A 25,270-nucleotide genomic window follows, 5' to 3' on the forward strand; every position below is an offset into this window, starting at 1 on the left:
ATAGGCAGTGGCTTCAGGCTTGCCTGGATCCAAGGGTTTAGGTGGTGGGGACCTTCTCTTTTCCCATCTTTTGGCTCTTCTTCTCTGTTGGCGTCATTTTCAGACTGTGGTACCTTTCACCTGTGAAAAGACTGCTGTCCTTGCCACAACTTCCCAGGGGATGGAGGGGAGCATATCTTTCCCAGTCATTCTAAAACAGTTCTGAGAGTTGAGACTCCTGGGCAATGCCTGGGTCACGGAGTCATCCTTGCACTGAGCATTGTGGCCAAGCCTGGGTGCAGTGGAGTCCTGGAGTCCTACAGGGGAGAATGGGTGCAGTCAGCCTCACCTTAGCTACCTGGGCTAGGAGTAGGGCAGGGTACTTCCCTTGGAAAATTAAGGTGCTGCGACCAGAAAAAGGGGAGATAGGATCTGGGAAGGCTGAGACACAGATGTTGGGCCTGGGCAGGTTCTGGTGAGAAGGGTGAAGGATCCCATGGGTGAGGTGGGAAGACATCCTGTGAGCCTGACCCTCCCTTCCCTTTTAGCGTCTACTGGGACTATGCCATGACTATCGGCTTGGAGGAGATTGTCTACCTGCACTGCCACCAGCAAGGTAGGGACTGTAAGGACAGCAGGGGGCTGCTGGGCATTCCTCTTGGTTTCCCTCCCTATCTCCACCTGTGGGCATTCCCTATTCCCTGTGCAACCTCAAACAAGTGACTTCACCTCTCTGAGCCTCAGTTTCTCTGTCTGTAAAATGGGGATTATAACAGTACCTTCTCAGGGGGTTGTTGTGAAGATCAATTGATGAGTGTTAAAGGGCTGAGCATCACACCTGTGATGTTAGCTGCTGACACTTACTGAGCACTTACAATGTGCCAAGCACAGTTCTAAGTATTCATGTGGCTTTTATTTGTCACAATGACCCAGTGATGGGGTGACATCATTCCCACTTTAGAAGTGAGGAAGCAGCTTGGCACAAAGGCACCCAACCTATAAGCTTCAGAGCCTGAACTTGAGCCCCCGTCTTTGTGACTCCAAAGTTAGTTCTCTGAAGATCCGGGACCAAAAACTGTAGCACTCCTTTTAAGCTGGAAAAAGATGCAGTCAGAACAAGCAGAGGCCATTCTGCTTTAGAAAGCAAGTGCTCTGTGCCTCACCAAAGCACACAACACAGTGGGTTAAGCCTTTTTAATGAGGCAGACCTGGGGTCTGATCCAGGCTCTGCCACTGATCAGCTGTGTGACCTTTGGGAATTTGCTTAGCCTCTCTGAGATATGGTTTCCTCATGCGTAAAATAGGCAATAATAGATATGCCTCTTAAGAATATTGGGAGTATTACAATAAGACAATGCCTTTAACAGGATGTGCTGATATAAAGTAAGTGCTAAATATATGCTATCCAGAGTCAATTACTGCTCCAAGGAGTAAGGCTGGAGGCCTGCCTACAAAAAGCTGTCATGTAGATTTCTAGAGGAGTGTAGAGTGTTTGGGGACATCTTTTTCTTATGGTGGTTAACTTTAGGGAGGTCAGCCACGTTCTTCTTGACTTTGTCCCATAGTTACACCATCAGGGATGGGTGGTAGGTGGGATGAGAGGGACCACTCAGAATGGCAGGGTAAAATCTGCCCAAGCCTTCCCTGGAGCCTCAGAGCAGGGCCCTGGGTCCTGCTTGGTTCCCCAAGTGGGATGTGTTTATAGGGAGGGTCCCATCACCATGCCTCATAGTGACTTCCCACTGGGTCTTCTCTAGCTGATTGTGGTGGCAGTCGACAGCGGTGGGACTGTGGTGCTGGTCAGCCAGGATGGGATCCAGAGGCCACCTTTCCGCTTCCCCAAGGGCGGGCACCTCCTGCAGTTCCTCTCGTGCCTGGAGAATGGGCTGCTTCCATACGGGCAGCTGGACCCGCCGCTGTGGTCCCAGCGGGGGAAGGTGAGTGATTGTGGGGGCCCAGAGGGCTGGGGTGGGGCTGTCATGAGAATTGGTCACTCTTTCCTGTGGGTCCTCAGTGTGGCTTTGTGGGTTCATGCACTCACCATTGATACCCTGGGGAATGCAGGTTGTAGGTCCCTTTTGCCCAGTGGGGCATATTGGAAGTGTCAGGGCCTTGTCAGCGCCTCCCAAGAGTGGCCCTCTGAGATTGACGGGAGTATAAATACCCCCAACTCCCTCACCCCTTAGGAGGGCAAACTCTGAAATGCACGTGGTCCACAGTCCCCTAGAGGTTGTGTGTCCCAAGGGCCTTGCACTGGTACATGTTCTTTCAGGGCAAAGTGTTCCCTAAGCTACGCAAGCGAAGCCCTCAAGGTTCTGCTGAGTCCACGTCTTCAGACAAGGAAGACGATGAGGCTACAGATTACGTGTTCCGGATCATCTATCCTGGCATGCAGTCTGAATTCGGTAAGCTGCCCTGTCCCTAGGGCCCTGGGATCCACCTGCTGACTGATCCTGAAAACGACTAGATGAGAGGTCTAGATTCTGGGGCCCGCAGGGGCACCTGCACTCAGGAAGTCAGTAATTTGGCAGCCTTGGTTCCTCCCCAAATAAGGACAAGTAACCACTGTCTACTTGGCTAATGAACAATGCCACAAGGTGGGAGGTGGCATGGGGGAGTGGCAATGGCAGGGCTCTGGAATCCTGGCTGAGCTTGGGCAAGTCACTTTACCCCCATGTGCCTCAGTTTCCCCACCTGTAAAATGGGCACATTCACAGCACATATTTCATAAGGTTGTCCTGAGGATTAAATGAGGTAAAGTATTGGGCACACAGTGAATGCTCAAATATCAGCTGCTTAATTACAGAGTTTTTGTGGTTGCAAATACATATTTTACTTCAACATATCATGGTAAGGATTTCAGTGAGATAATGGGATCTGCACACAGTGGGCCCTCAATAAGTGCCAGTTAGAACAGCGGAGGGCAAGCGAAGCCCCAGGCACTAGCACACGAGATAATCTATGTCAGTGTGTGTGGTGATCGTCGTGATGTAGGTGTGTAGCTAATGGAAACTTACTATTATATTAAGATCATGATTCTCATGGGGCAGCTGTGAGTATTCAATGAATTAATATTTGAAAAGTACTGGGAAGGAGGCTGGCATTTATCAAGCACCGTATGGATGTGTGTTAAAGAAATCAGGTTTTCTGTTAACCTCATTTTATTTAACCCTCAGCAGCCTGTTATTCTCCTTCCATGGATAATAGCTCTGAGCCTCCCTTTGCTTAAGTGGCCAGGTGCTGGGCAGTGAGAGGCTCTCTTGAGAGCAGATTGTCCCCCCAGCAAGGTTGGTATCCCTTAAGTACCAAAAAGACTGTCCTGAAATTTTCCTTACCGTGTCCGTTCCTGCCTGAAGCACTTCTACCCTTGTCACAGAACCAAAGCTGTTCTGGCCCCAACGCTGAAATGGCTCCATTTGGTTCTAGGTTAGTTTAATGTACATGTGATTAGGTTACACTCTTTTCATTTGTCAGGTAAAGTCCAAGTTATGTTTGCAACTTTCACCCAGGAAGTGTGCCATTTACCCCTACATTATACAAAGTAAAGTATCACAAGAATGGAAAATCAAGCATCCCATGTACTCAGTCTAAGCTCCATTTGTGATGGTGACATCTCCCTGGGTGCAGAGCTGGCTTTAGTTCTGTTTCCCAACAACCTGGGCTTCCCACTCCCATGAAGACTGACATTAATTCCTACGTCCCACTTGAGAACTGCTTAATCAGAGAGTGCCACATCCCTTTGTGGCTGCCTTCCCAGGAACCTTCTTGGCACAGGTTCTCATCCACCGAGTAATTTGTAGGCTCCTGCTGGGAGCCAGGCTGGGTGCTGGATGTTTTCTTTATTTGAGGAAATATCCACATTTTCCTCTTGTAGCTTGATGGAGGGCAATGGAACAGATGCTGGCTGTGCCCACCCACACCTTGGCACTTCCCATTCTGTGTGTGCCATTCAGTTGCCAGCTCCCTGCCTCAGTGTCTCTTTGTCTGAGGGTTCTGTTTGGCTACCAGGGTCCCTTCTGCTCTGGAGTGGGGCATACTGTAAGTGTCAGGGATTCAGTGCCACCCAGGAGTGGCCCTCTGAGACTGATGGAAGTAAAATACCTCAGCTCCCTCGCCCCTAGGGAGAGCAAACTCTGAAATGCGTGTCGCCCACAGTCCTCTAGAGGTTCCTCCAGGAGATTAAGCACAGTTGTCCCTAGTGGTAACTTACTCTCTGCCTTTCCTTCTCTGTCTCACTTCTCCTGTCCTCTACCAATGCTTCCTGGGAACACCTCCCAAATTGACTATTTGCACTTGAGTCTTTGTCTGTCTTGGAGGAAATGACAACTAAATCAGTGTATTTATTTATTTATTTAGAGACAGAGTCTTGCTCTGTTGCCCAGGCTGGAGTGCAGTGTTGCGATCATAGCTCTCTGCAGCCTTGAACTCCTGATCTCAAGCAGTCCTCCCACCTTGGCCTCCCAAAGTGCTGGGATCACAGACATGAGCCACCTGGCCCAGCCTGATCAGTTTGTTTAAAACATGGCTTCTCAGTCTTAGCACTGCTGACATGTTAGTTGGAATAATTTTTTGTTTTAGGGTCCTTTGTATTGTAGGATGTTGAGCAGCATCTCTGGCCTGAGCCACTAGATGCCAAATAGCAAGTTCATCTCCCTCAAAGTTGTGACAGCCAGAAATGACTCTAGACATTGCCTAGTGTCTGCTGGGAGCAGGTGACAGAATTACACCTGTTTGAGAACCAGTGGTTTAGAGAAAAGAACACATCACTGTTCAGCTCTGACACTGCAGTTTGGTCAAGTGACTCTTCCTTTTCAGGTCTCCTTTCCTTGTCTATACAATGGGAATAACAACACTCCCCACTAGGATTGTACTCTGGGGAGTCAGGGTGATCATTCACAAAATACCAGTCACCTGGTCTTGGGCCTGATACTTGGCAGATGCTCAGTGAGCGATGGTAAGTGTCACGTCTTAAGCACTGCTGTGTGTGTGGCAGGCCCACATGTGTACTCTGTTCATGCCTCAATCCACTTCATCCCTGCCAGAATCCTCCCAGGCAGTTACCACTGTCTTCACCATCTCCTTTTCAGCAGAGGAGGAAATTGAGGCACAGAAAATTTAAGCAACTGGTCCAGGGTCACACAGCTAATTCTTAGCACAGCTGGGACTTTGAACACAGGTGATTTGGCTCCAGAACCTGTCTCTAATCACCATTCCATGAATGCTGCTTTCATTGGCAGGGGAGAAGGCATTGTGGTTTTACCACGTTCATCCTCAAGAGCAGATTCAGCCCATCCCTGTTGTTGGTTGATTTCTCAGGGGCCTGAGCCACACAGGGTTATCAATAACAACTATTTTAGCCAGGTACAGTGGCTCAAGCCTATAATCTTAGCATTCTGGGAGAGCAAGGAGCATGGATCACTTGATCTCAGGAGTTTGAGACCAACCTGAGCCAGAGGGAGACCCTGTCTTTACTGAAAATAGAAAATGAGCAAGGTGTTGTGGTGGGCACCGGTAGTCCGAGCTATGTGGGAGGCTGAGGCAAGAGGATGACTTGAACCCAAGAATCTGAAGTTGCTGTGAGTTACAATGATGCCATAGCCCTCTACTCAGGGAAACAGAGTGGGACTTGGTCTCAAAACAAACAAACAAAAAATATCTCGTGACTTTCCTCTGCGAGAATTAGGATGTCCTTTCTGGAGTAGTACCTAAATCAGAAGTCAAAAAAGCCTTTCCCATGGGAACAAATTTGGCCCATTTGCCTGTTTTTGTAAATAAAGTTGTATTGGAACACAGCCGCATCCATTTGTTTACATATAATCTGTGGCTATTTTCCTGTCACAGCAGCAGAGGTGAATAATTGTGATGGAGATGATATGGCCCACAAAACCAAAAGGCCAGGCAGTTAGTTATAGAATGACTTTCACGGGAAAGCATTTGCGGATGCCTGCTGTAAACAAAGAAAGAGTTCTACCTTGTAAGAGGGAAGATTTGGCTATGGATGGTCTAACCGCCTTTCAGTGTCTTATCACCCCTGTCTCCACTCGATTCTTTGCCTCTGTGTGCACTGAAGACAGTTCTAAAACAGATAAGGGCATTTTCAGATTACTCTGTTGTTCAGAATGTGTCTGTGTTGTTCGGTATGGCAACCACAAGCTACATGTGGCCACCTAGCAAGTGAAATGCAACTGCTTGTACAAATCAGATGTCCTGGAAGTGCAAAGTACATCCCAGATTTTATTTTATTTTATTTTATTTTGAATGAACAAGAAATATTTTTATGCTATTATTTGTATCTACCATGCCATGAATTCACAGAGAAGAGGTTCCAGTAGCTCAGGGAGGCACCTTGTCATTAAATGTGACAAAGTGTTGATTGAGTTTTGAATTCATGAGAAATAGGTTCCAGCACCTTGTATCACTGTTACATGGGGTCTGTTGGTTATCCTGTGTGCTATGCTGTACACCTATTACGTCATGAGCTCATGGGGAATAAATAGGTTCTTGGACCTAAAAACATGGGTCCACTGGTACTCCTGTGTGCTATGTTATATGCTTATTATGCCATGAATTCATAGGGAATGGGTTCCAGGAGCTCAGGCTCCTTTCCATTAGTTCTCACAAAGTGGGCTTCTCTGGGTGGCACAGGCTGGTGCTTCAGTTGAACCCAGGTACCCTTCTCTTTGGCTTCTTTCTTTTTCTGATCATTTTCCTTCACACTTTTCAGGAAGCTATCTCTGCTCTTAGAATGCTTAATATGCTCAATATGCACATGAATCCTCTTGGCAAGGATCTTGCCCTTAACTTGTTTGTTTACAATAATGCCAACAGCATTCTAGGTAACATTGTAGACTCTTCCACTTTTGCCATGGTAACATTTGTGTGGCATGCCTTTTTGAATAGTACCCATTCCCTTGATGTCTACAACATCACCTTTCTTTTTTTTTATTTTTTAATTCTTGCAATACTTTATTAAGAAGGGTGTATTTCAGTTCCACCCAGGTAATGTAAAATCTGTAAAGTCTCCATGTTTTTAATGACTGAATGAAATTACATGGTCTACATATACCACAGTTTGTTCATCCATTCATGGGTTGATGAGCACTTGGGTTGCTTCCACAGCTTCGCAATTATTAATTGAGCACAATAAACATTGTGGTGAAAATGTCTTTGTGGTAAAATGATTTTTGTTCTTCTGGGTAGATACCTAGTAACAAATGGGATTGCAGGATTGAATGGAAGGTCTACTTTTATTTATTTATTTTTTTTGCCAATCTGTCTATCCTTTTTTTTTTTACTATTCTGTATACCTGTCCATCCATTCATTCATCTTTTTTTTTATTGTTAAATCATACCTGTGTACATTAGTGCAATCGCCTGTACCCATTCTAAGATGCACCATAGATGTGGCCCCACCCATTACCCTCCTTCCACCAAACCCCCCCCCCTTCCCCTTCCTTGGCCCTTTCCCCATAGTCTTGTGCTATAGTTGGGTTATAGTCTTCATGTGAAAGCTATAATTTAGCTTCATAGTAGGGCTGAGTACATTGGATACTTTTTCTTCCATTCCTGAGATACTTTGCTAAGAAGAATATGTTCTAGCTCCATCCATGCAAACATGAAAGAGGTAAAGTCTCCATCTTTCTTTAAGGCCACGTAGTATTCCATGGTATACATGTACCACAATTTAATAGTCCATTTGTGGGTCGATGGGCACTTGGGCTTCTTCCATGACTTAGCAATTATGAATAGGGCTGCAAGAAACATTCTGGTACAGATGTCTTTGGTATATTGTGACTTTTGGTCTTCTGGATATAAACCTAGTAAAGGAATTATAGGATCAAATGGCAGGTCTATTTTTAGGTCTCTAAGTATTCTCCAAACATCCTTCCAGAAGGAACGTATTAGTGGGCATTCCCACCAGCAGCGTAGAAGTGTGCCCTTTCCTCCACATCCACACCAACATTTCTGGTTTTGGGATTTTGTTATGTGGGCTACTCTTACTGGGGTTAGGTGATGTCTCAGAGTTGCTTTGATTTGCATTTCTCTGATGATTAAGGATGATGAGCTTTTTCTCATGTGTTTGTAGATTGTGCGTCGGTCTTCTTTAGAGAAGTTTCTCTTCAAGTCCCTTGCCCACCCTGAGATGGGGTCACATGTTCTTTTCTTGTTAATACGTTTGAGTTCTCTATGGATTCTGGTTATTAGACCTTTATCGGAGGTATAACCTGCAAATATTTTCTCCCATTCTGAGGGCTGTCTGCTTGCTTGACTCACTATGTTCTTGGCTGTGCAGAGCTTTTTAGTTTGATCAGGTCCCAGTAGTGTATTTTTGATACTGCTTCAATTGCCTGGGGAGTCCTCCTCATAAAATATTCACCCAGGCCGAGTCCTTCAAGAGTTTTCCCTGCACTTTCTTCAAGTATTTTTATAGTTTCATGTCTTAAGTTTAAATCTTTTATCCAGGGAGAGTCTATCTTAGTTAATGGTGAAAGGTGTGGGTCCAGTTTCAATCTTCTACAGGTTGCCAGCCAGTTTACCCAGCACCATTTCTTAAATAGGGAATCTCTTCCCCACTGAATGTTTTTAATTGGCTTGTCAAATATCAAATAACGGAAGTAGCTGGATCCATCTCTTGGTTCTCTATTCTGTTCCAGACATCTACTTCTCTGCTTTTGTGCCAGTAACATGCTGTTTTGATCACTATGGATTTATAGTACAGTCTCAGGTCTGGTAGCGTGATTCCTCCTGGTTTGTTTTTATTGCTCAGTAATGTTTTGGCTATTTGAGGTTTTTCTGATTCCATATAAAACGAAGTATTATTTTTTCAAGATCTTTAAAGTATGACAATGGAGCTTTAATAGGAATTGCATTAAAATTATATATTGCTTTGGGCAGTATGGACATTTTAACAATGTTGATTCTTCCCAGCCATGAGCATGGTGTGTTTTTCCATCTGTTAACATCTTCGGCTATTTCTTTTCTTAGAGTTTCATAGTTCTCTTTGTAGAGATCTTTCACGTCCTTTGTTAGGTATACTCCCAAATATGTCATCTTCTTTGGCACTACTGTGAAAAAATAGAGTCCTTGATGTTTGTTCGGCTTGGTTATTGTTGGTATATATAAAGGCTACAGATTTATGGGTGTTGATTTTGTAGCCTGAGACATTGCTATATTCCCTGATCACTTCTAAAAGTTTTGTAGTAGAATCCCTAGTGTTTTCCAGATATACGATCATATCATCTGCGAAGAGTGAAAGTTTGATCTCTTCTGACCCTATGTGGATACCCTTGATCGCCTTTTTTTCCCTAATTGCAATGGCTAAAAGTTCCATCACAATGTTAAAGAGCAATGGAGACAATGGGCAACCTTGCCTGGTTCCTGATCTAAGTGGAAATGATTTCAATTTAACTCCATTCAATACGATATTGGCTGTGGGTTTGCTGTAGATGGCCTCTTTTAGTTTAAGAAATGTCCCTTGTATACCAATTTTCTTAAGTGCTCTGATCATGAAGGGATGCTGAATATTATCAAAAGCTTTTTCTGCATCAATTGAAAGAATCATATGGTCTTTATTTTTAAGTTTGTTTATGTGTTGAATTACATTTATAGATTTACGTATATTGAACCAGGCTTGAGACCCTGGGATAAAGCCGACTGGGTTATGGTGTATAATTTTTTTGATGTGTTGTTGGATTCTGTTTGTTAGGATCTTATTGAGTATTTTAGCATCTATATTCATTAGTGATATTGGTCTATAATTTTCTTTTCTTGTTGGGTCTTTCTGTGGTTTGGGGATCAAGGTGATGTTTGCTTCGTAGAAGGTGCTGGGTAATATTCCTTCTTTTTCTATATTTTGGAAGAGGTTTAGTAGTATAGGTACTAGTTCTTCTTTAAATGTTTGGTAGAATTCTGACGTAAAGCCATGTGGTCCTGGGCTTTTCTTTTTAGGGAGATTTTGTATAGTTGATGCTATTTCAGAACTTGATATAGGCCTGTTCAACATTTCCGCTTCGTTCTGGCTAAGTCTTGGTAGGTGGCGTACTTCCAGGTATTGGTCGATTTCTTTCAGATTTTCATATTTGTGAGAATAGAGTTTCTTGTAGTATTTGTTAAGGATTTTTTGAATTTCTGAGGGGTCTGTTGTTATTTCATCATTACCATTTCTGATTGATGAAATTAGAGATTTCACTCTTTTTTTCCTGGTTAGGTTGGCCAAAGGTTTATCTATTTTATTGATCTTTTCAAAAAACCAGCTTTTGGATTTATTGATCTGTTGTATAATTCTTTTGTTTTCAATTTCATTTAATTCTGCTCTGATTTTGGTTATTTCTTTTCTTCTGCTGCAATTGGGGTTGAAGTGTTCTTCTTTCTACAGTTGCTTGAGATGTTCCATTAAGTTATTGACTTCCGGGTAGCGCCTGTAGCTCAAGGAGTAGGGCGCCGGTCCCATATGCCGGAGGTGGCGGGTTAAAACCCAGCCTTGGCCAAAAACCACAAAAAAAAAAAAAAGTTATTGACTTCCTCTCTTTCGGTTTTCATGAGGAAGGCTTGCAGTGCTATAAATTTCCCTCTTAGGACTGCCTTTGCAGTATCCCAGAGGTTCTGGTAATTCGTGTCTTGATTGTTGTTTTGTTCCAAAAATACGGTGATTTCCTTCTTAATCTCATCTATAACCCATGTATCCTTCAGCATAAGGTTGTTTAGCTTCCATGTTTTTGTATGGGTATGCAGGTTCCTGTGTTTATTTAGTTCAACTTTTATTCCATGATGGTCTGAGAAGATGCAAGGAATAATTTCTATGTTTTTTAATTTGCTGAGGTTAGATTTGTGGCCTAGGATGTGGTCGATTTTGAAGTATGTTCAGTGGGCTGATGAGAAGAATGTGTATTCAGTTTGGGGGGGATGAAATGTTCTGTAGATGTCTGTTAAGTCCAGATGTCGAATGGTTGAGTTTAAATCTAAAATTTCTTTGCTTAGCTTCTTTTTGGAGGATCTATCCAGGACTGCTAAAGGGGTGTTAAAATCTCCAACTACTGTGGAAGTGGAGGAAATCGAGTTGCTCATGTCTGTTAGAGTTTCTCTTATAAATTGAGGTGCGTTGTGGTTGAGTGCATAAATATTAATAATTGAGATCTCATCATATTGAGTATTACCTTTAACAAATATGAAGTGTCCATCCTTATCCTTAATTATTTTGGTTGATTTAAAGCCTATTACGTCTGCAAACAGGATTGCAATGCCTGCTTTTTTCTGCTTTCCATTTGCCTGGAATATAGATGACCATCCCTTCACCTTGAGTCTATATCTGTCTTTTAATGTAAGATGCGATTCTTGTATGCAGCAGATATCTGGCTTGAGTTTTTGTATCCAGTCCGCCAACCCGTGCCTCTTTAGAGGACAGTTTAAACCATTCACATTAATTGAGAGTATTGATAAGCCTTTCGAGATACCGGTGGACATTTTGAATCCTTTTGCGACTGTGGAAGTTGGAATTTGATCAAGAATTTTTTTGGTGGGTTTACTTTTGTGATGGAGAATTACGCTGGTCTTTATGGAGGATAGGTCTAAGAATGTCCTGGAGAGCTGGTTTAGTTGTGGCAAATTTCTTCAACATGTGAATATCGTTGAAGTATTTAATTTCTCTGTCATAGATGAAGTTCAGTTTAGGTGGGTACAGGATCCTGTGTTGAAATTTATTTTGTTTTAGGAGATTAAAAGTCAATGACCATCCTCTTCTAGCTTGAAAGGTTTCAGCAGAAAGATCTGCAGTTACTCTGATATTCTTCCCCTTGTAGGTAATGGTTTTCTTTCGTCTGGCAGCTTTCAGAATTTTCTCCTTCATATTAACTTTAGTGAAATTGATTATGATGTGTCTGGGGGATGTCTTATTTGGGTTGAGTCGTGCTGGAGTTCTGAAACTGTCTGCTATCTGAATTTCAGAATCTCTTGGCATATCTGGAAAGTTCTCCTTCATAATCTCATGGAGAGACTCTGTGCCTTGTGAAACCACTTCATCACTTTCGGGGATCCCCATAAGACTAATATTGGTTTTCTTCAAATTATCCAAGAGCTCTCTGAGAGAGTGGTCTGTTTTTGCTCTCCATTTCTCTTCTTCTTTGAGGGGTTGGGAGCATTCGAAAGCTTTGTCTTCAATGTCAGAAATCCTTACTTCTGCTTGCTCCATTCTGTTACTAAGGGATTCTACTGTGTTTCTCAGATCTTTGAGGGATGCAACTTCTTATCTCAATGTGTCGAAATCTTTGGTCATTTGGTCTTTGAATCTGTTGAATTCTTGAGATAACTTTTGGAATTCTAATTTGATCTTATTTGCTATCCAGATCCTGAATTCAATTTCTGACATCTCAGCTATTTGTTTGTGCATGAGGTCTTGTGCTGTTTCTGCCCCATTGATCCTTGGGGGAGTTGATCTACTCTGATTATTCATATTGCCAGAGTTTTTCTGTTGGTTTCGCCTCATGATTGTTTTTCACCGTTGCCTCTGGCTGTCCTCAGAGTTGGGGAGGTGTCTCTCCAAGATTAGACCCCAGAGGGATCACTCTATTGTTGCTGGATCTTCGTAGGGAGTGACCCTGTGTAGTTCCTCTGGGGCTGCTCTAGCTAGGGAGTTCTGGTTGTGGAAACAGCTCCAGTTTGTGACACACCCGGATCCAGCAACAGGGCTGGGGGTGGTGCACATGGTTCTGGGAGTGCCAGGCGCCCAGTGACTTTGGCACAGAGAGCTAAGGCTCCAGCAGTCTCTGGCCAGGAGAAGAGCTCTGCGCAGAGGCAGGGAGGGCCCCAAAGGGCACGCAGCTACCAGAGTCCCTGTCCAGATGAATGGGCTAGTGTGGAAGCTGGGAGGACACAGGAGGGAGGACATAAGAGGGAGGATGCAGGGTTGCGTGGCTCCCACAGTTCCTGGTCAGGGAATGTGGAGGCCCGGTGGGTGCGGGTCACTGGTTGGGGTTCTCTGCACAGCTCTTATGGACGTCTGGGCGGCACCAAGCCCAGGAGTTTGAGGTTGCTAGGAGCTGTGATGTCACGGCACTCTACCCAGGGCAACAGCCCAAGGCTCCGTCTCACTCTGCCTCTAAGGATTAAGGCTGTAAGGCAGCTCAGTCCCCGCCTTTAGGCTGCTCAGTCAGTAGGTTACTTTGACCTGCCCAATCCTTGCTCTGAGACCCTGAGGGTGGAGCTTGCCAGGGCGGTTCTTTCACAGTGGCTTCCTGCACCCAGCTTAGTGGCTCAGTCTGGGGCCCCAGACGATGCCCAAAGTTCTCCACACTCCTGCTGAAGCTCTCCCCAAGGCAGTTCGACTGAGTGCCAAGTCCAAGAACACTGAAACAGTTCACAGGTAAGGCCTTTCCGGTTTGCAGTCTCACTGCTGCTTGTACTTAGGTTGCCGGCGTGATTAGGTCGATCGAACACACGCAACCACTTGCCAGTTTTCCACTGTTTTTGTCCTCCTCTTGGGGTCCAGATGTCCCTTGCTGGCTCCCTGTATCCTCAAAGGGATGATTATAGGCAGATCCCAGCGGCCAGAGATGCCTGGAATCTTGTCTCCCCAGACTTGCTGTTCCCAGTTGCAGGGAAGCTGTTACTCCCATCCCAGATTTTAAAGACTCTATCTGAAAGGAAGAAAGAATATAAAATATCTCATTACTAATTTTATATTGATGATATGTGAAAAAGACAACATTTTGGATATATTGAACAAAATGTATTGTTGGAGTTGATTTCACCTGTTTCTTTTTACCTTTTTTAATGTGGATACTAGAAAGATTTTTAACTTGGTTGCTATTGCAGAGTGCTGGTCTAGTGCAGGGTTTCTGAGCCTCAGCACTATGGGTATTTGGTGCTGAATAATTCTGTTGGGGAGGAGATGAGGTTAGTCCTGTGCATTGAAGAGCCTAGGTTCAGCCACTAGATGCCAGTAGAATCTATTTAATCCCCAAGTTGTGACAACCAAAAATATCTCCAGATGTTGCCAAAATTGCCCCGATTGTGAACGGATGGTGTAGGGAGAAGGGCCTATGGGAAAACATTTGAGGTTTTCCTCACATAATGAGATGAGCAGGATGTCAGAGCCAAGTCCTGTGGGGTGGAATCTTGTCTCCACCACTTGTTAGCCGGGTGGTCTTGGGTGTGTTGCTTAAATTCTTTGTGCCTCTGATTCCTAATCTCTACTGTTGGATGATGATAGTACCCACACTCAGTAAGTAACATCTGTTTTCAGTGGAAAATGAAGAGGGACTTTAGTCAAAATGACCAGATATGCTGGTTACTACCTGGTGGGGCTTGGGTGGTTAAGTTACGTCATCATTCTGAGCCTCACTTTCTTCTTCTATAGAATGGGGGAATGCATTCTGTAAAGGCATCCCTTGCAGGGTCACTAATGATAAGGCCAGCTGCCTAGCCCAGCACCCAGCACCCAGTAGGCATTTTATTCAGCATTCTTTCTTCTGTAGATCACAGATAATATATGTGGGAGCTGTGTAGACCAGGGTAGGGGAAGGGTTGGAGCCTCTGGGAATTGGATTTTCCAGATGTCACGGTTTCCTGCCCACCTCAGACCTCCCATCTCACTAGTTCTTTTTGTTTTGTATCTCAAGTTGCCCCCAACCTCTTTGGCAGCACCTCCCCTGTCTCCGTGGGTCGTGTCTGGATGATGGTTCCTGTAGGCCGGTCAATGCTGGTGATGGCCAGGGGGAGTCGCTGGGCACGAGCCAAATGGGATGCCACGTTCCCTACACTGGGCCTGAAGGAACAGCCCCCCAGTAATATTCAGGCTCGCCTCTTTTCTGGGCTGGGTGCCAGCCACCTCTGCCACGTTGTCATTTGAGTGTTGGTCCTGCAGGATTCAAAGTGATGCCCTCTCACTGTTCAGCCTCCACCCTGCAGAAGGCAGCTTGGAGTATGGTGGGCTCAGTAGCAAAGGGATCTATTAGTGATGTCTGCATGTGTGTGAGAGCTGGAGTGCAGATATGGTTGCCACATCTGAGCTGAACTGATCAATACTTCCCCAAGATTGGCTAAGAACTAGGGATATTTTTCTCAAACATTTGACAGGGGCTCACTGGTCTTTCTTGGTTAGCTCGTGGGTGAATATGCATGGAGAAGAATAGTGTAAGGAGCTATGTTTGGTGGCCACAAGAATGACATTCTGTAGGCAGCTTCGTATTCTGTCTGTTGGGGGGAGCTGACCCCGGTCAGCTGCTGAGCTCTCTGATGACCAGAGAGGCCAGATCCACAAGTCCCCCACCCCTGGGAGTCCAAAGGAAGAGGAAGGGCATTACCAATTGTCCTTGCAATGCATGATATGTGGGAAAATGTGCAACTCTCTTAATTTCTTAGAACAAGGATTAGAAAATGAAGACCCCTGGGCCCAATCTAGCCTTATTTTCTGTATAGCCCATGAGCTAAGAATGACTTTTAAATTTGTAAATGATCAAATAAAATCAAAAGAAGATTATTTTTTGACATGTGAAAATGACATGAAATTCACATTTCCGTATTTATGTATAAAGTTTTATTGGCACATACCCATGCTTATTTATTTATATTTGTTCATGGCTACATTGGCACTACAAGAGTAGCATTGAGTAGCACTGATCTCTATCAGTGGCTTACAAACCCTAAAATGTTTACTACCTGGCCCTTTACAGAAAAAGTTTACTGAGCCCTGCCCTGAGAAAATAAAACTTTCGCACCTGTCTAGAAGTGCCAAAAGGCCAGGCAATTGACTATAGAATTTGTAATGCATGTGTCCCCAGTTACATGTATAATGCACGTTTGTCATGTAGTTTTGCAGATACTGAAGTTTTCATGAATCTGAGAAAGAAAAATAAAATAAGAGAAAGTATAAGTGCTGTATCTTTGGAGCAGGTGGTCAGAAATCACCGGCGTCCAAGAGTTAGGAGATCAGGGTCTCTCCAACGTGACTGCTGTATCAAAATTGTTTTAAAAATAGCAATTTGAGGGCTCTGTCTCCAGTAGGTCTTAGTTTGGGAGGCCAGGTATAGGATGGGTTTATGACTCTTTAACAAGCACCCAATGTGATTCCAGGGGGTTGCCAATCTATTTGAGACCTGCTTGGTGCAGCAGCTCTGTGGCTCAGGACCACAGACAGTGTGTTTGCCCTCTTCCTTGTTCAGAGGGGACGCTATTGTTCTCTTGCCCTTCGGTCCCCTGCCTTGTCTTTTGAGTCCAGCCCCCTTCAATCCCACTACTAGAAGCTCCCATGAAGTCTGTATCTGGGGCTTCCAGAACATTAGCCTCCCCCAGCAGCACCCAGTAGGCTCCCCTTCCTTCCTGCACCGTCCTATGAGCATGACTAAATGACAACGTGGCAAGGCTTGGCCGCCATTCTCAGATTGGGCCTATTTTCTTGGTTCATCTCTGTCTTTCTTTTTTTGCCTGTCGTCCTCTCTGCCACATCTGCTGGGCCGTCAGGTTTTGGTGATGGCTTTCATTGGATCAGGCAGGCCGAAGGGTCAGGGTTAAATGATGATTGGGGTTGTTGTTTCCTGTTGTCACGTTCGGGGATCTTTCTCTATGCCTGTGCTAGCCTGGGGATAAACTGCTTGCTTTGGAGAGAGCTTTCTGTGATCTACACAGGCTTAACCGGGGCTTTTCTTCTGCCCTTTCTTCTGTCCACCACAGTGCCCCAGGATCTGATGGAAGTCTCAGTAAGCAACCTCCCATCCCTGTGGCAACCCAGTCCCCAGAAATCCTCTTGTTCATCCTGTTCACAGAGTGGCTCAGCTGATGGCACTCAACCAATGGTTGCAACCATGAAAGGTATGAGGGCCTCAAGCCGTAAATGGAGGGGGCTGAAGGATTTCCAACACTAGAGGATGCCTTTTCTTCTCCTGCACTAAATTCAGAGAAGACGTAGGCTATGAAATCATCCAGATCTGAGTTCAATGCTAAGTTTGTGAAGTCCTAGCTATTGGAGTTGACTTATGTGTTTCAGGATAAACAAGGTTACGCTGCGGTAACAAACAGTCCCAAAATCCTGGTGTATTTTTACAACAAAGCTTTATATATCAGGCCTGCTCTGTGTCTATAATGGGTCAGCTAGGGGTTCTGCTTTCTCCACACTAAAAGGCAAATTACCACCCTGAATACTGCCAATCACAGTGACAGAAGGAGCCATAGCTCTGGTGGACCTGAACCAACAATAAATGCTCCACTCAAAAGCAGCACATGCCATTTCTGCTCACAACCCATTTGTCCCATGCACGAGGGGCCACGAAGCACAGCCCTACCATGTGCCTAGAAGCCAGAAGAATACCAGAAATATTACTTGATGCCAACCACATTCATCTCAGATTTCATCTCCACAAAATGGATATTCTAATGCTCACTTTACATGGCTACTGTAAGGACCAAATCACATAATGGTTGAAAGCAGCCAGCATGTGGTGCCTGGCACAGAGTAATAGTCAATAAGTGGCACTTACTGCTTTATTATATACAGTTAAATCTCAAACTCAACTCTATTTGTTTGCCCATAGAGTTTTTGTCTCTTTGGAGCTATTCAGCCAATTCCTGGCTGGCCTGGCCTGGGAGAATGGAATCCTTTTGTCCTTGCTGGTTTCTGTCCCCATGGTGATCCAGTCTTCATGTAAGGGGTGGGAGCTGGCATCACATTTTTGAAGTTATGTAACCCCTGGCTCCACAGTGTGTGTTCAGTGAACCAGCATTATCACCTGGGAAGATTCTCATTCTCCCTTCCCAAACTTGTTAGATCGGAATCTGTATTTAACATGATCCCAAGAGCATGTCCATGCTTTGTTTGAGAAGTGATGCTAGAACCACAGATTCCCAAACTTCACCAGAGGAGATCAAAACATACCAGTTCCTGGGCAACTTCCCACCAGTCATGATTGAGTAGGTCTGTGTGGAGCCCAGGAATTTACATTTTGATGAAACCCCAAGTAAATTTTGGGATCGTGATCCATGGACCAGTGAGAAATATTGCTGTAACCTTTTGCCCCTGTTTTGGCATCTGCTTACACACTTGGAGTGACGGGGAGCTCACTGTCTTGTGGAGAGCCAAGTTCCCTGTGGGACAGTTGCCAGCGTGATGCCGTCTTATGTAACCTGAGCAAGTCTGAGCCTCAGACCTGAGGCTGAGGACACAAAGTGAGACACTTTAATGTTTAATGCCTCCATGTGTATAATGACTTCAGCTACTCTTCCCCCGCAGGTCTCCCTAGGTTTTTCTGGGTGTCCTCAGATATTATTCCATTCTGTCCTCTGTAAGAATATGCAGTGTCCTTCCAAAAATCTTTGTTTTCTTCAACAATGGTGGAGTCTTGCTCCTCTTTCCTCTTTCAGCCAAAAAAAGCCTCCCCCCACCAAGATTCCCATGCAAGGAGAAGGTTGGAGGCATCACCTACTTTGCAAACAGCCAGATTCTGAATCCAAGTTTGGCTCACTTTGGTTCACCTGGGTCACTCTAGAAGTCAGAACTCTTTCTGCAAGTGACAGCAATCCACTTCAAACTGGTTGAAGTGAAAAAGAAAATTTGTTGATGTAACTGAGAAGTTCAGAGGCACAGTGTCTTCAGGCATGGCTGGATCCAGGTGCTCCCATAGGACTCTCTCTCTCTGTTTTTCTCTTAGCTTTGTTTGCCTCTGTGATGGTTCCATTGTCAGATAGGCCCTTCCCAGGCAGTGGCAAAGATGGCTCCCAGCAGACACTGACCTATATCCCACTTGCTTAGAGACTCAGACAAAAAAAAAAAAGAGGGAGAGAGAAAGTGTGTCTGTTTGCTATAGTAGTTCCAATAAAAGTCCCAGGGCTGATTCCCATTGCCCTGGATTGGATCACATAATCATCTCTGATCCAATCACTATGAGCCCAACCTGGGTTCTGTACCAGGTAGAGTCATCTCCATCTGAAGCATTAGGACAGAGTTATGGAGGGGTTGATTCCTGAAAGGAAAATTGGGGCACTGATAGAAGAAGGGGCATTGATGCTATATGGGTAGAAATAATATTATGGCAGGTCTTCCTCCACTCCCTCTGTCTGGATTTAACCTACGCTCTTGAGTTCTGCTCCTCGCCAGAAAACTGGGCTATGTTTGGATCTATTCAAAGCATCTTTCTCTCTCTCCATCTGCAGGGCTCCCCTGAAACTTCTCTGTGACAACATGAAGTACCAGATCCTTTCCAGAGCCTTCTATGGATGTACGTATAGGCCTTCATTGCCAGTGTGGTCTATGAGGAGCAGTTATGGAGTGCCTATTGTATGCCAGCAGTATCAGAGGAAATCAGCTCTGGAGTTTGAACCTCTGCTCCTTTACTCCATAGATGTCTGATTTCCATGAAGTTGTGTTAACCTCTCTCTGAGCCTCAGTTTTCTCATCTACAGATTGGAGATAAATTGTGTCCCTGGATCCCAAGAGAGAGCAGCGAACAGAGGAGTACCTGGGGAACAGAAACTTGGTTTAATAACCTTTCCATCCCCAGGGCCCACGTTGGAGGGTTTGTTTTCAGGATTGATTAAGAAGCATGTATCATATAAAGCTCCAAACACCTAATATTGCATGTCGTGGATGCTCAATAAATTTCAGCTCCCTTCTCCTGTGGGCAGAGGCAGAAGAGTAAGGTAGTCTGATCTCTTCCTAAAACTTTAAAAATTAATTTCATAATACTGCTATTCTGATTATTCTCATTTAACAAGATGAGGAAACTAAGGCACAGAGTAGCATAGTGAAACAGCAGAGCTGAGGATTCAAACCCTGGCCTGCTTGACTCCAAAGGCTTTGTTGTTTTCTTCTCTGCTATATTGATTCTTATCAGGTTTTATTTACCCCAGCTTCACAGCCTCCATGGGGGAAATAAAATGTGTATATTTTCAGAAATTCTAGAAAAGTCTTAATACAACTTGCATGGGCCTATGAAATAGCAGTGCAGGTCACATGCCCAGGTGCCTGAAAAGACAGGTAGACCGTGAGCTCCGCTAGGATGGGGTTTTGCCTATTATTTTGTTACTCATCCCGGTGCATGGCTGGGCATGGAACAGGTACTGGGCAGGTATTTTTGTACCCAATTTGAAGATCTTCCTGGAGGAAGGGGTAGAGGTTGAGATGGCTCTGGAATGGATGTCATTGGACAATCTGGCTCATCCCTGACAGTGGTTGAGAGTCCAGGTTATGGTGCCCAGTGTCCTGGTTTCAAATCCCAACTCCACACTTTGCAGCAAAGTGACTTGTGCAAGGGACATAACCAGTCTGTGCCTCAGCTGGAGATAATAATGGTCCCTGCTTCATAGGGTTGAGGCAAAGACTCGGGACAGCTCCCTGGCATGTCATGCATGCTCTGTAAATATTATCAAGAAGTTTTTCAAGGTGAGTCCTCAGTTTCCAGAAGGTTCAGAATTCTCTCTGGAAATTGGAGAAGAAAGGGACAGAAAGAGGCAGAAGGAAGGGGCATGATCAGAGCTAACAACAGCATTGGCTGGCATTGGCTCAGTCCTTCCTCTGTACTAGGCACTTTGCCAAGCACCCTCCAGGTGATCAGAGTGGGACAGATAAGGCGTGTCGCCTTGTCAGGTACCCCCTTAAGGGGGCGGGGCCATCTCTGAAAGCAAACTAAGTGCCCTCAGCATCTCCCCAGTTACTTCCGTGCTGGGCCTTTTCTTATCCACCTGCAATTTGAGTGGGAATCTTTTTGAATTGTTTTATAGCTTGTAATTGTACGCATTTTGGGGGTACTTGTGTTATTTTTATAGGTATGCAGTGTGTATTGATCAAGTCTGGGTAATTGTTATATCCCTTAGCTCAAACATTTATCTTTTCTTTGTGTTGGGACATTACAATTCTTCTCTTCTGAGCTCTTTTGAAAAATACAGTAAATTTTTGTTAACTATAATTTCTCTACTGTACTATCAAATTTGAGAACTTATTTCTTCTTTCTAACTATATTTTTATACCCATGAACAAACTTGTCTTCCCAGCCTCTGGCAACCACCACTGTACTCTCTCCTTCTACAACGAGCAGCTCCCACATATGAGTGAAAACATGAAATATTTGTCTTTTTGTGCCTGGCTTCTTGCCAGTTCCATCCATGTTGCTGCAAATGATGGATTCCACTCCTTTTTAATGGCTGGATAGTATTCCATTGTACCATATGTACCACATTCTCTTTATCCATTCATCGGTTGGTGGACACTTTGCTTGATTCTCTGTGTTGGTTGTTGTGAATAGTACTGTGATGTACATGGGAGTGCAGATATTTCTTTGAGCCATTGATTTCCTTTCTTTGAGATGTATACCCATCCAAATGCAATTTGGATGGGATTCAACCATATCTCACATTCTCTTTCTTTGTGTGGACTGAAAGCAGACAGAGCCATAGCGAACCTGCGGAGTCACAGACCCCCTTCCTTCATGCCCTTCTGTGACTCCAGCCTATTAATTAAACTTTTTGGCTTCCAGCAGGGGAGAGTGGAACCACCTGGACAGAGACTAAGAAAGGAGATCAGACTTCCCAAGGGTAACAGAGCTAATGAACAGTCAAGTCAGCAAGTGACAGTCCCCATGTGGGCCTCACCTTCCTTGTCTGGAAAAGGGGAGAGGAGATGATGAGAATTCACTGAATTATGGGAGTTCAGTAAGAAGGGGACTAGGACAGACCCTGGAGACTTCATGAGACAAGGTGAGGTGGTATCAGGTGGTGGATGATGACACTTTCCTTCCCTCCCCTGACAGGGCTTGCCTACTGCAGACACTTGTCCACTGTGAGGACCCACTTGTCAGCCCTGGTCAATCACATGATCATGTCTCCAGACTTGCCCTGTGATGCTGGACAGGGACTGACGGCCGGGATCTGGGAGCAGTACCTTCAGGACAGCACAGTAAGGCTTAACTGAGGTTGACCTGCAATGGTGCCGAGGCTGCAGGGAAGGTCATCTTGTCACCTTGTTACCTAAGAAAAAATCCCACCTGCTTGTGGGGGCTCAAGTTGCCTTGCTTGAATTCTGCATAGACAAACTGAACCTCCCTTCCTCTTGCTGAGAGTTCTAAGACCCACAGCTCACTTCTGCCCTCTAGGATGGAGATAGAGGGAATAGAAAACATATGCTCACCTGGGAGTAAAGAATGAATTGGTCACTGAACATTTATTATTAAGCATCAGCTGTATGCTCAGTTCTGTAGAAAATGCTGAGACATGACCCCAGCTAGGAGGAATTTACGGCCTAGTCCAAACTACCTAAGAGTAGCTAAGTTAGAGGGAGGCAGCTAGACCAAGAAAACCCTTCCACCACTGTTCTAAAGTCTTTGTTCCATCTCTGTCTTGGGCCCAGATAGTTCACTTGGAATTCTTTCTAAGATTTTTTTTTATTAGAATACAAATATTTCTGGAAGAGAAATGTTTATGTTTAAAAAAAGTTTCATAGGCAAATAGGCAAATGAAGTTAAACAGTTCTCTGTATTTTGCAGGACTTCTCAGAGCCTTGGCCATACAATATCCTTGCCACCCTTAAGAAATTGGGGCATGGGAGAGAGGATATGGAATATTCCCTTGAATGTATTTAGCCACTGAAACCTTTATTAGAAAAGTGCCTTCTATGCCTAGCAGGAAGGTAGAACCCACTTTGAGAAGCACTGGTTTATCTCTGCCAAGAACAAAGTTTAGAAGGACATACCTGTTTCCTCCACACTGAATCAATCTAGTGGCCCAATTTCTGAGTACCTTCCCCACCCAGGGACTGAGGAGGGCTGAGCTGGTGAGCACCTGGGCCAGGCTGGCTTCCACACCTTGAAGGAAGGTGCTATTCTGTACATTACTTCTAAGATGCCACTGGATTCGGTGGTAAAGACAAATCAGATTCCAAATCTGGGCAAACAGAAAGATTATTTTTCTTTTTGCCAGAAAGAGTTGGGTTTTTTAAAAATTATAGGAGTAATACCTACTTATTGTAACAATTCCAAACATGAAGAATGCAGGTGTACAAAATTAAAATAAAATTTTAAATGCTGTCTTTCTCCTTCATCCCTCTAGTTTGGATCATTCGAATGAATGATGCTTTGATCCTCAGTTTGGTGTAGACACTTCTGAATATTTCCTATGTTTATCCATAGGAATATCTCTATATATCTTTATTTCTATACATCTATATCTATAGATGCAAATCTACATAAAATACCTATATCTGTATATGTTTTATCTATATTTATATCTATAGTACATATCTTTGTCTTTATCTTTGTATCTTTATAGATTTATGTGTAGATATAATACATATAGAAATATTATATCTACATATAATATGTAATAGATACAAAGCCATATCTTCATAATGTTTATATTGCCTATTTTTTAAGTGAGGGACATTTATACTTTAAGTGACAAATTTACATTTATATCGAGGACATCCCTCAGATCTCTAGGTGAAATATTGAATGTTAGAACCTTAGCATTTCACATGTGGATGCCCCATAATTTATTCAAATTCTCCCTAAATTATTTCAAACTATGTTGCAGTTGACATCTTTATAAGCACATACCTTTCTGTACTAGTGCTTTTATTACAAGAGAGGATTCCTAGAAGTAAAAGTGCTTGATGTACATTTAAAATTTAAATAATTTAAATAGATACACCCACCCATATTCTCCAAAGGTCATAATGTTCCTATCCCACAGCAGTCTCTGAGTGTGCATATTTCCCGAGGAATTTAAAAGATTTATAGATTTCTGGGCTCAGCTCCAGTTTTGTTGATTTAGCATCTCTGGGAGTAGAGCCCAAGAATATATATATATTTTTGATGATCTTTCCCATTGGGGAAGCACCAGTCTAAGGACAAATTGGTTGAAACAATAGTCAGAAATGAATATTTGTTCATTTAAAAATAAATATTTGTTCATCTAACAGCATTCCCAGCCTTTGGCCGTGTTTTCACCCTTGTTAGTTGCATTGCTGTGTGAGTGTAGCCTGAGCCCCAGTAACAAACAGTCCCCACTATTTCAGTTGCCTGACACCATAAAGTTTTATTTCTTGCTCACTCAGCAGTTCTGGAGATGGGCGTTCCTGGCAAGTAGGCATCCCCCTTCCTCTGAGAGGTTCAGGGTCCTAGGGTCTTGTGGTCCTATGGTCTTCCAGGGCCTCATGATCGTCTGCCTCCAGCTGGCAGAAAGGGAGAATGGAGGAGCATACCCCATTGGCCATGTACCTGCCACATGGCCAAACCTAACTGCAAAGGAGGCTGGGAAATGGAGTCCAGATGTGGGCTCCAGCGTACACCTAAAATTAGTGTTAAGATGTGAAATAGGTGGAACGTGAAGCAAAGAGGTCAGAGGAAAGCAGGGTCTCTGGAGCCTTTCAGAGCAGCCTTCTAGCACCCTCAGGACTTCCCACATGCACACGTTTTAGAACCTGCCAGTCCCTCAGCTTCACTAACTGTAGCTGCAAAGCCTTTGCCTGAAAATGAATTAAAAAAAAAAAAAAAGGCAAGCAGGTAAGCTATTAAAGTCATCTCACTTTTGCACAAAATGTATTGGCATATGAGGCAGCAGCTGGAAATGTTCATTTTGGATTAATTTGCTTTGGAGATGTTTTCTTAAAGCTGAACCAAAATTAATAACTCCAAGGTATTTCCACATTAACACAGTATGGAAAATTGACGGGAGATTGGAAAGATTACTTCATTATATACAGCCCTTTCTTTTTCTTTTTATAAAAATGGGTTCATAGTAGACATGTTCTGCCTCTTGTTTTTTTTCCCCCCTCAGTGATACACATTGAGCATCTTTTTATGTAGGTCCTGATAGATGTGCCCCCCTCTTTAAATCCCTGTGTGGCGTACCCATGTGGTGTGCATGTTTATGTTTGTGGGCAGTTGAAGAATTGCTGGGGCGTGGCTTTTTCATATGACGCTGTGATGAATATCTAGTTATGCATGGCTTTGTGTGCTCACATCAGGATATTTGGAGGATGGGTCCGAGGAGCAGGGCTGCTAGGCCACGGAGTCCATTTCCTGATCTTTAGATGACCACAGTCTGCTTCTGCCCTGCCCTCCACAGAGTTACGAACCGCAGGAGCTGCTGCATCTCATTTACTACGGAGGCATCCAGCCAGAGATCCGCAAGGCCGTGTGGCCCTTCCTCCTGGGCCACTACCAGTTCGGGATGACAGAAACAGAAAGAAAGGAGGTTGGTGACCCGTGGGTGCTAGGATCTTTAGCAACAAAAGGAACCAGATACTCTGAGGCTAGGGGAACTCTCTCCTCATGTTGGACCAAGATGGATCTGGGAGATGTTGGGGAGACAGGAACCC

At 44.2% G+C, this 25,270-nt stretch overlaps 1 pseudogene; it reads left to right on the forward strand.

Annotated features, from left to right (window-relative positions):
- Window positions 1–25,270, forward strand: part of LOC128593314 (small G protein signaling modulator 1-like) — a 97,445-nt pseudogene that overhangs the window by 38,833 nt on the left and 33,342 nt on the right.

Source organism: Nycticebus coucang, chromosome 9, assembly GCF_027406575.1.
Source record: "Nycticebus coucang isolate mNycCou1 chromosome 9, mNycCou1.pri, whole genome shotgun sequence".
NCBI lineage: Eukaryota > Metazoa > Chordata > Mammalia > Primates > Lorisidae > Nycticebus > Nycticebus coucang.